The sequence below is a fragment of the Trachypithecus francoisi genome, unplaced genomic scaffold, assembly GCF_009764315.1.
Source record: "Trachypithecus francoisi isolate TF-2019V2 unplaced genomic scaffold, Tfra_2.0 Lachesis_group9, whole genome shotgun sequence".
Lineage (NCBI taxonomy): Eukaryota > Metazoa > Chordata > Mammalia > Primates > Cercopithecidae > Trachypithecus > Trachypithecus francoisi.
In genome coordinates, this window is record NW_022681474.1 from 42,778,155 (window position 1) to 42,787,712 (window position 9,558).

The window sequence follows — 9,558 nt, forward strand, 5'->3', positions numbered from 1 at the left end:
AGGGGTGGGTGACCCAGATGACCTCTAGGTTATGAATAACTGTCACATCCCTTTCCTTGTTTAGTATACATGGCAGTGCTGTGAACAAATTACATTATCCCTATCTTCTGCAGCAGTGCTTCTCAACCAGGGATGATTTTGTTCCTCATGCGATATTTGGCAATATATGGAGGCATTTTTGATTGTCACAACTAGGGAGAGGTGAGAATGTTACTGGCACCTGGTGGATAGAGGCCAGGGATGTTGCTAAACATCTTACAAGTCACAGAACAGCCTCTCACAGCAAGGCATTATCTGGCCCCAAGTGTTAATAGTGCCCATGTTGAGAAACCCTTATCTAGGTTCAGGTAACTATGGCTCAGTCTTCAAATAACCTGTGTTAAGTCGCAAAGCTAGAACATTTGCAAGAATAATTATAGCTCCCTTTAGTTAACTGCTGTTTCTGTGCAGGGAATTGTTCTAAGTATGTTCTGAGTACTGCTACTATCACTCTGTTGCACAGATGTGGAAACCAAGAAGCAGAAAGAGTCAGTGTCACCAGGTACCACACAGGTGCATGGGTCAAACTGGAACACACACCCAGCAGAAGTCTTCAGAGGCTGTGCTCCCACCCACTGGGCTGCACTTCTCAGAAGGGCTTGAATGTGAGTCTAGGTTTTCTGCTCTGTCCTAAGCTCTATTCTGTACCTCACCTCCATTTACAAGTTTACAGCTCAAGACATAGGCTCAGAACACATAAAGCTCTGCATCAACTCAAACACGGGCAAAAAGTTTTTTTGAATGTAATGAAAGGGGAACTTTGTGTCTTTCTGTCTTCCCTAGGGGAACCCTTGAGCCCCATGGCAGATGTCACAGACTAGCTTGCTCAGCAATATCTTAGCCTCCTGGAGGCAGTGAGGTCCTGCAGCTAGCACCTGGGATAACAGCATCCATCTAATCTCCAGGTTATAGCAGAAACAATGCAGTTCTTGGAAACAGCAGTTGGGTCCCCCAGCTTTCTGATTATGGTGGAGGGAGCAGCTTCTCTGGCAAGCAAGTTTGGCAGTGACATTCTGGGACTCGTTCTTGGAAGCTGAGCCTGCAGCCTCCTCCCCCAGCCCTTCCATGGGGTCATAATCCCCTAATTCCCTGCATTGAATCTCTTTCTGGTGAAGCCAGCCAGCGTGGTGTCTGTGACCTGCTGCTGCACACGGACTGATACGTGGCCCAATGAGGAAAGGGAATTAAGGCCATTGGAGAAGATTCCTCTTCAGGGGCGGGTTGCTAGGCAGGAATCTGGGATCCTGGGGAAAGCAAGGAATGCCATCAGTGTTTTCCTCTTGAGAGCCACAGAGGAAAGGATGTGGAGATAGGCATGGGTGATCGGGGTTTCTAATGGCACGTGATACATGCACATTGGCTATTCTGTGCCCCTTCCTTAGACTCAGGCATCCCCATCAGTCCCAGTCTCATCTCTGACATTCTGTGGCATCGAGTCTCCAATAACCAAGGGAGCTTGTCGATAGTAGAGATGCAGGCTGAGATTTAGAGCAGAGCCCTCTTTAAATGTCACCATGCAGTGCTTTCCTGTTTAAAGGGAGATTGACAGCCACAAGCAACCTAATGAGATTGCCGCTCTGCCCCTTCTCTTAGCAGATAGAGAATCTCGCAGGAAAGCAAGAGGTGCCTCGGGGAAAAGAGGCAGGAGCAAGTGGTACCGTTTACCAACTAGTCCCAGGTCTGCACTCGACAGGAGGCAATTTATTCACGCCAACACTTCTGAAGAAAGTGGCACTTGAGCTGGGGGGCCCTAGTGAAGCTTCCTGATGGCTCCCCAGGAGAAGGGGTGGACCTCTATGGTGTTCCTTGCAGGCTACCTCCCTTTCTCTCTGGCCCACTGTGGCTCTGAGAGAATGACCAGTAGAAAGAGTGGCTGCTGAAAGGGTAGAAAGATCTCAGGACTGGGGCAGGGACCTGGTTCTAGTCTTTGCTCTATCGCTGGCTTGCTGTGTGATCTGGGGCAGCCCATTCATCTCTATGGGCCTGTGTTACCTTTACAAAGTAAGGAAAATGGGTAAAGGGCAGGACATATCTGCTTTGTTTAACCCTTTATTCCCAGCACCTGGAAGAGTGCCTGGCACATAGCAAGTCTTCAATCGGTGTTAGTGGAAAGAATGAAATGGAATCTGCAGCAATGGGAAGACAGGGGGATGATTTTAAGCACAAAGGAAGGCCAAGTTCTGGCAGTTGCTTTTTTAGATAAACCATGTGGAGGATGAGATTGAGATACTAGAGCCAGGACAACTAGTAAGGAAGCTCCTGCAGGGAAATCTATTTAAAACGAGACAGTGAGCTGAGTGCTATGGGATTTGCAGGTTGGGGTTTACACCTTGCAAATACTTTTGCATACTTTGGTGCATACACACACATTACCTGATGCCATCTTTACAAAGGTCTGGAGAAGTAGAGAGGGCAGGGATTGGTACTCAGCTTTTCCAGACATGGAAATTAAGATCCAGAGTCGTAGAGTGCCTTGTGCAAGCATGAAACTGAAAAGTGGCAGACTCAAGACTCAGACTGGGACGTGAGAAGACACTGAACATCACTAGTCACCAAGGAAATGCAAGTCAAAACCACAGTGAAACACTCCCTATAGAATGATTCAAATTAAAAATACTGACTATGTGCCATATTGGCAAGAATGTGTAGGAACTGGAGCTCTCATACACTGCTTTTGGGGATGTAGAATGGTACAACCACTTTGGAAAACAGACTGGCAGTTTCTTACAGATTTAAACATCCATGTACCACGTGATCCAGAAATGTCATTCTGTATATTTACCCAAGAAAAATTAAAATGTGTGTTCACACAAAGCCTTGTGTGTAAATGTTCATATAGCCACTTTAGTTTTAAAAATCCAAAGAGCAATAAACAACCTGGTTGTCTATCAACAGGTGAATGAATAAACAAATTGTGGTATGGCTGCACAATAGAATATTACTCAGCAATTAAAAAGAGTGCATATAGTCAGTCCATAAGGAGGAATCTCAGAAATAGAATTCTGAGCCTACCTAAGAAACCAGGCCCCAATGAATAGAAGCAATATCCTATGATTCCATGTACATGAAACCAGAAAAGTCCAATCTAATCCATAGTGACAGAAAGCAGAGTATGGTTGTCTGGGGCCAGAGGTGGAGAGAGAGATTGAATGCAAGGGGGAAGGAGGGAGCTTCAGGGAGAGAGATGCAGGAAATGTTCTGAATTCTAATTGTAGTGGGAGGTGCATAGGTGTTTACCTTTATTTGAGCTTGTCAAAGTATGCTTTTTGTGGTTCGTCATATTAAAATGATAAAACTTGACTTAAGAAAGCAACTGACTCCTCCTCCAGGGCCTTTGTGGCTTATCCTGGTTCCCTCAGAATCAGGAAGATATACAAGGCCCATGGCCACTCACCTAACCAGGGCCAGAGAGCCTGACCCAGGGCACCTGCAGGGCTCTCCCTGAGGATGAGAACTGCTGAGCCAGAGGGCATCAAGGCTGCTTCCTTAGCCCGTTCCTATTTACACTGCCACATCCACATGTCCACCTTGGTGGGGAGGCCTTGCAGAATGGAATAGCTGTGCCATCTACTCAGAGACAGCACTCTGGCTCCAGGCTCAGAGATGGCCACCTGTCCCTGAAATAACCTGGTGGTATTTAAGGGGTGGCTGGCCCTTGCTCCAGGAAGGCCCCATCAACACAGAAACAGGCAACATAGACCACTGCCCCCATTAACCTTGGCTCCTGAAGGCTTGAGGCCAGAGGTCCAAAGTTAGCCCTGGGGTCTGTAGTCCTTGTAAAACTCAGAACATGTACCCCAAAGCACCAGCCTTTGGGAATTCTGGGCACCCTTCCCTCTCTCCTGCCTCAAGTAAATGCCCTTGCAAGGAAAGTTGCAGTTACCAACATTCACACTGAGCAGTGCTTGGTATCTGAAAGGAAATGCTCCATACTCAATGAGAAGGAAAGTTCCAGGAAGAAAGGGGAGAGCATCAGAGCACCCACTGGTGGGGAGTGAGGTCACTGGGGTAGGAAAAGGCTAAGGTATGGGCTGGCACTGAGGTTCGAGGTGAGGCCAGGGTCTGTTAGTAGGCTGCCTGGATCTTGCAGCTCCTCTGCTTAAAGCTGCTCTGCATCCTTTGACCTGTGCCTAGAGGACAGAAGTGTCTCCCCTCTCCAGGGTCTAAGGCTTGTCAGGATCTAGCTGCAGCTGCCCTCTGCCACTCTTGTTCACATTGCATTTGCTCTTTCCTGCCTCCCTGACTCGACCCATGCTGTCCCTTCCAACTGAAAATACCCTTCCCTCATTTCTCCATGTGGCAATTCTAATTTACATTCCAGTCTCCACTCCAGAGACTTCTGAGAAGCCTTCCCTGATCCTCCTGGCAGAATTAATTGTTCCCTCCTCTGTGCTCAGAGAATACTTGGCTTGCTCTGCCATTTATTTCTGGGTTTGTTTTCATGACAACCTCCTTTCACGAGGGCAGACCCTGTGATTTTTTAAGCTCTTATCCTGAGCACTTGTACAGACTGGACACCCAGGCAATGCCTGTGAAGGCAATGAGTGCCCTCAGTCTTCCATGGGCATCTCTGTGGACACCGGCATGCTGGGCAGACCAGGCCCTGTCTGCATGTGGGCAGCTGAACCCTAGCACTGGAGCAGGACCCTGGGTTTTAGTCCTATAAGCCAAACTGCACAGCCAAAAACGGGCAGTCTTGGAAGCAGGAACCCGCTCTGCTAAGCCTCTGATATTTACCAGACTGACAGTTTCCCAGCCAAAGCAGCCCAGAGACAGGGAATAACTGGAGAAAGTGGGTCATCTTGACTCTTATTCAAGGCACCAGGGGAGCCCTGGGGTTTAGCCGTGGCAGTGATGGAGACTGATCCTGTCATTTGCTTGCATCCAAATGAAAGGGATTAGTGACTGCACCAATATATTAATTTTCTGTGCAACACAGGGCAAGGGCAGCCAGTGGAGACTTAAAAACTCTATGTGTGCACATGCATGTACGTGCATGCATGTGTGTGTATTATAAATACATATATACTGTCTATGCCCACGTCACACGTACAATGTTCAAGTGAAAATATCCACACATATCTGACAGGATGGAGAAAAGGCTTTAAGAGCTTTAGAGCTGAAAGTCTCCAGTTTGAGTCCCAGCATTCACTCAGGACCCCTACCCTCCATGACCCTCAGTTTCCTCATCTGGAATACAGACATGGTGACTGTCCTCACTGGGAGGCTGTACAGACCAAAGTGTCAGTGAGCATGACAGTGAAGGGAACGGCTATAAGCATCCATGGTGATCTTCAGAAGCAGTTTCTGCTTCCACAGTTGGATTTCCCAGCATGGATGACATTCAGGTCTCAGCTCATGCTCAAGGTCCACTTGCAAATCACACAACTGCAACACCCAAAGGGAGCCAGGGGTGACACTACCCTTGAAGGCGACAGATGCACCTATGCATCACAGAGCTAGCTCTAGCACATTCTGTGACCTTGGACAACAATCTTCCCCCATCTTGTCCTCAGTTTCCCCACCTGTATAATGATAGCTTTGGCTACCTCTTCATTCTTCATATCTTAGAGCCCTTTTGAAGCAGGGAGCGAGGTAAAGCTCTGGGTGCGTGCCTGGGCAAGGACAGACATAGCAGGGCAGGCTCAGTGGACAAGGGAATGGCCCCAAAGCTGGGACAAAGTCAGATTGCCAAAGGCATCACTTTTATTTCATCCTTCACTAATATTCTATTCTTTGGCCTCACAGCCGCCACCTCCTCCTCCCAGTTACAGAAGAAGCCACTTTAAAATTAGGTTTTCCTCTTAACTTAGAAACTAAGCCCCATTGTGTGGTCCATGACAACCTCCTTTATGAATGAAACCAGCTCATAATGAGGCCCTTTCCCAGCATCGAGAGCCAAGCCCACGCCCTCCCTCCTCTGCTTGGCCAACGGCAATGGCGGCACAGCCTCATTATTCATTTCTCCTGCTCCATGGAAGGGAGGGGGAGAGGAAAAGGATCATTTTCTCATTTCACAGACGGGCAAGGGCCTCCCTGCCACAGCTCTATGGCTCCCAGCATTTGAGGGCTACTCATTACCTCTGCCTTAGAAAGTCCTTACTGCAAGATGGGACTTCAAGCCCCTTTCCCGTGTTATCCTCTGCCATACCCCCTTGCTCCTCTGCACCTAGGTGGGAGAAAATGTCCATGCTTCCCAGGCAGATTCTTCTTTATGGCCTAGAAAACCCCTCTAAATAATTCTAGGCTCAGCTTCAACATTGCCTCTCCAGTGTGCATAAGTGGCTCAATCCCTGTCCTGGCCCTCCCCCTTGGGTACCGTTTGCAGGGCACATCTAACTACGTAGTTGCTCATTTAACTCTCTCCTGCCGTGCATGTGGGAGCTCTGTCAGAGCAAGGCCCCTGCCTCATCCCTCCTCATTCCCCAGTCCCAGCACATGCTCTGGACTTAGAAAAGCCCCAGAGAATGTTTGTTGATGAGAGAGTCCTTATGGTATCAGTGAGAACTGAATACTGTGAGACTTCCCATGTCCCAGGAGCAAGTGCAGGGGCCTGGCTTCATTCTTCAAGGATGTCTTTAAAGAGGTCCATAGGTCTATGTTGCCCCCAACCCTAAAATTGAACCTATTCCCAGACACCCTCTTGAGTCTCTCTTGATTGGGACAGGATGGGATCTGTCCTAGTCTGTTCAGGTTACTATAACAAAATACTCTAGACTAGGTGGCTTATAGACAATAGAAAGTTATTACTCACAGTTCTGGAGGCTGGAAGTTCAAGATTAAGGTGTTGGCAGTTGCGATGTCTAATGACAGCCCACTTTCTTGTTCATAGACATTCATAGACGGCACCTTGTAGCTATGACATGGCAGAAGGGGCAAATAGTACCCTCAGGCCTCTCTTATAAGGGCACTAGTCACATTCATGAGGGCTCCACTCTCATGACCTAGTCACTTTCCAAAGGCCCCACCTCCTAACACTATTGCACTGGAGATTAGGGATCGACATATACATTTTGGGGAAGCACCAACATTCAAATCGTAGTAGGACCTCAGCTCAGTTTCATCTGGGATTCCTCTTGGGCCCCACCTCCTATCCTTTTCCTCCAACTTTTAACCCAGAGACAGAGAGATGAAGAGAGGCCAAGAAACTGAGAGAGGGAGGGAAAAAATACAAAGAAGAGAGATATAGGATAAGACAAAGACAGAAATGAAGACACAAAAAGACAGAGGGAGAAAAAGAATAGAAGGAAAGGGAGAGTGAGGAGATAGAGACAGAAAAGGAAAGAATGCCATTTGGTAGGAGGAGAGGGAAGAGCAGACCCCTGGGCCGGGGTGGCCTTGCAGCTGCAGAGGGGAGCCCGCCAGCCTGGCAGACAGCTTCTGCCTCCTGCACAGGGCCCAGAAAGAGGCAGTAGCAGCTGGGCTGGGCATGTGGCTGTCTCTGCTGAGCCCAAGCCTTGTGCCTGACCTTAGCCCAGCTGCTCAAATCCTCCTGCCCTCCTGCCTGCTGCTGCCTGGCCCCCTGCACTCCCAAGACCCAGAGGCTGGGGAGTGGAGAGTGGAGCCCGCCTTCTTGATCAGCTCTGCCAGAGAGGCAGGAGCCCCGTCACATGCCACCAGCAGGGCCCAGCCAGAAACCCATGTTATTTGGCTTGGGGATGGGACATGTGTTTTTTTGTGGCAGTGGATCTCCTTTCCAGTTAGAAACTTACTGCGGGTAGGGGAGTATTGAAATCAGCTGAATTTCTTGAACTCAGCATACAGGAAGAACAGTACCTCGCGTTGGTGTGGTGCTTTTCAGGTTTTGAGGCACCTCCGCTGATGCTATTTCTGAGATGCACTTTCCATAATATCTCCACCCAGTGGGTGTCACCCCAGCAACAAGTGGGATCCTGGGAGGGTAAGCGACTATTCCAGGCATAGTCAGCCTCTAAGTGGCAGAGCCAGGACCTGAATCCAGGTTTGGAAGTGCTGAACTTCACATACACTGCTACCCTGACTCTGTGGTCCAGCTCTGGCTGGTTAGTTGGCGGCAAACTGTAGGTGGGCTGCAGGAATGAGGGTAGAAGGTGTTCGACTGGGGTATAAGGTCAGCGTCCTTTTGTTCCTATTTTGTGGAGACCACAGTCATAAATTTAGGGATGCAGGGTGAGTCAGCCCACATAATGTTTAAAGCAATGAAGGGCTTTTCAATTTTCTTCCCCTGAAGGCCTACCCATTCTTTGTGCTTTACCGCACTTAATTGGGATCAGAGCCCAGAAGCTTGCTGGGTGGCTGGGGAAAGATGGAGCCCAGGGACCTAAAACATGGTCAGAAATAATCGACATGTAATGAGATCAGGGAAACATTTCCCCAAGTTCCTTTCAGGACAAAAGCTGAGCTCTCCATGGGTCTGAATGGAGGTGGAATGACCCAACAGGAGGAACAGGGAGGGTATTTGCAGGAGGGGACCAGGAAGGAGAAGAAGGCAGGGATGGAGGAACTAGAGCTTGGGGTGTTTGGTGGACTGTGAGGTTAGTGATGTGACCCTGTCCTTCCCACAGTGACCTCAGCACAGTTACATTTATGACATATGAGCTGCTGAGGGCACCAGGTTGGTCTGGGGATGTCTGCTGATTCTTCTGGGAGTGGGAAAATGTCAAGGCTGGGGATCTCTGGAGGATTACATGTCTTGGAGTTGGGGGTTACAAGTGTGCCTGAGTACTCAGGGCCCAAAAGCCCTGGCTGACATCTGGGTTATTGATACATGAAAAATATGGGCAGGATGCAGAGCTGGAGGCAACTGGAAATGTACTGGAGGGTGAATGAATCAGGATCCAAGAGAGCCTGCCAGGCTGAAGCGGGGCTAAGTCTGCTATGTTGAAATTTACTTGGCACAGGTCAAGATGGCTCATGAGGCTGACACAAGATCATCCCTCCCTTTCCAGAAGCCTCTAAATACCTGATGAAGAAAAAGCAAGGGAAGGAGGAGAGGAAGAGGGAGAGAGGATTGAAGCCACACAGGCAATGAGGCACCAGAGCAATATGTGTGTTAGGAGCTGGGCAGAAGTGGGAGTTGAGAAGGTCTCTGGCCCTATAACCGGGTTCCCCAGAGAGAGTTGGCAGTCAAGGAAGGACTTAAGGTCATCCACAGTTGGAAGCCAGAGCCTCTCTGCCTGTGGGAGATGGAATGATTGGCCCCTATTATTTAGCCTTCTCTGCACTGACATGCCTGCCATGGCCTCATTGTGGGCGGAATATTTTTCCATGCCCCTTCACTTTGGGCTCAGCTGTGTAACTGGCTTTGGACAACATGCTAGATGCCTGAAGAAAGATCCAGAAAGATGGCCAGAGCCTGAAACCAGGCTAAGTCTGTAACGATGAAGTTTAATTGGGACTGGAGACTTCTGGCCAACATGGTGGACAAAGCTCACCTGTGCTGGGCGGCGGCAGTGAGCCCATCCGAGGCTGGGTCTCTCTTGGGCCCACTTGCTCTCTCAAGTCTCTGCCAACATCTTGAAAGGTACATGCCTGGCTAGC

At 49.1% G+C, this 9,558-nt stretch overlaps 1 long non-coding RNA gene across 1 annotated transcript; it reads right to left on the minus strand.

Annotated features, from left to right (window-relative positions):
• Nucleotides 1–913: 913 nt before the first annotated feature.
• LOC117082578 lies at nucleotides 914–8,494 on the minus strand. The gene is made up of 3 exons (XR_004436683.1): nucleotides 7,752–8,494; nucleotides 6,794–6,895; nucleotides 914–1,283 (listed from the first exon to the last, which is right to left on the minus strand). It is a non-coding gene; the product is annotated as an uncharacterized LOC117082578 (long non-coding RNA).
• Between the last annotated feature and the right edge of the window lie 1,064 nt (nucleotides 8,495–9,558).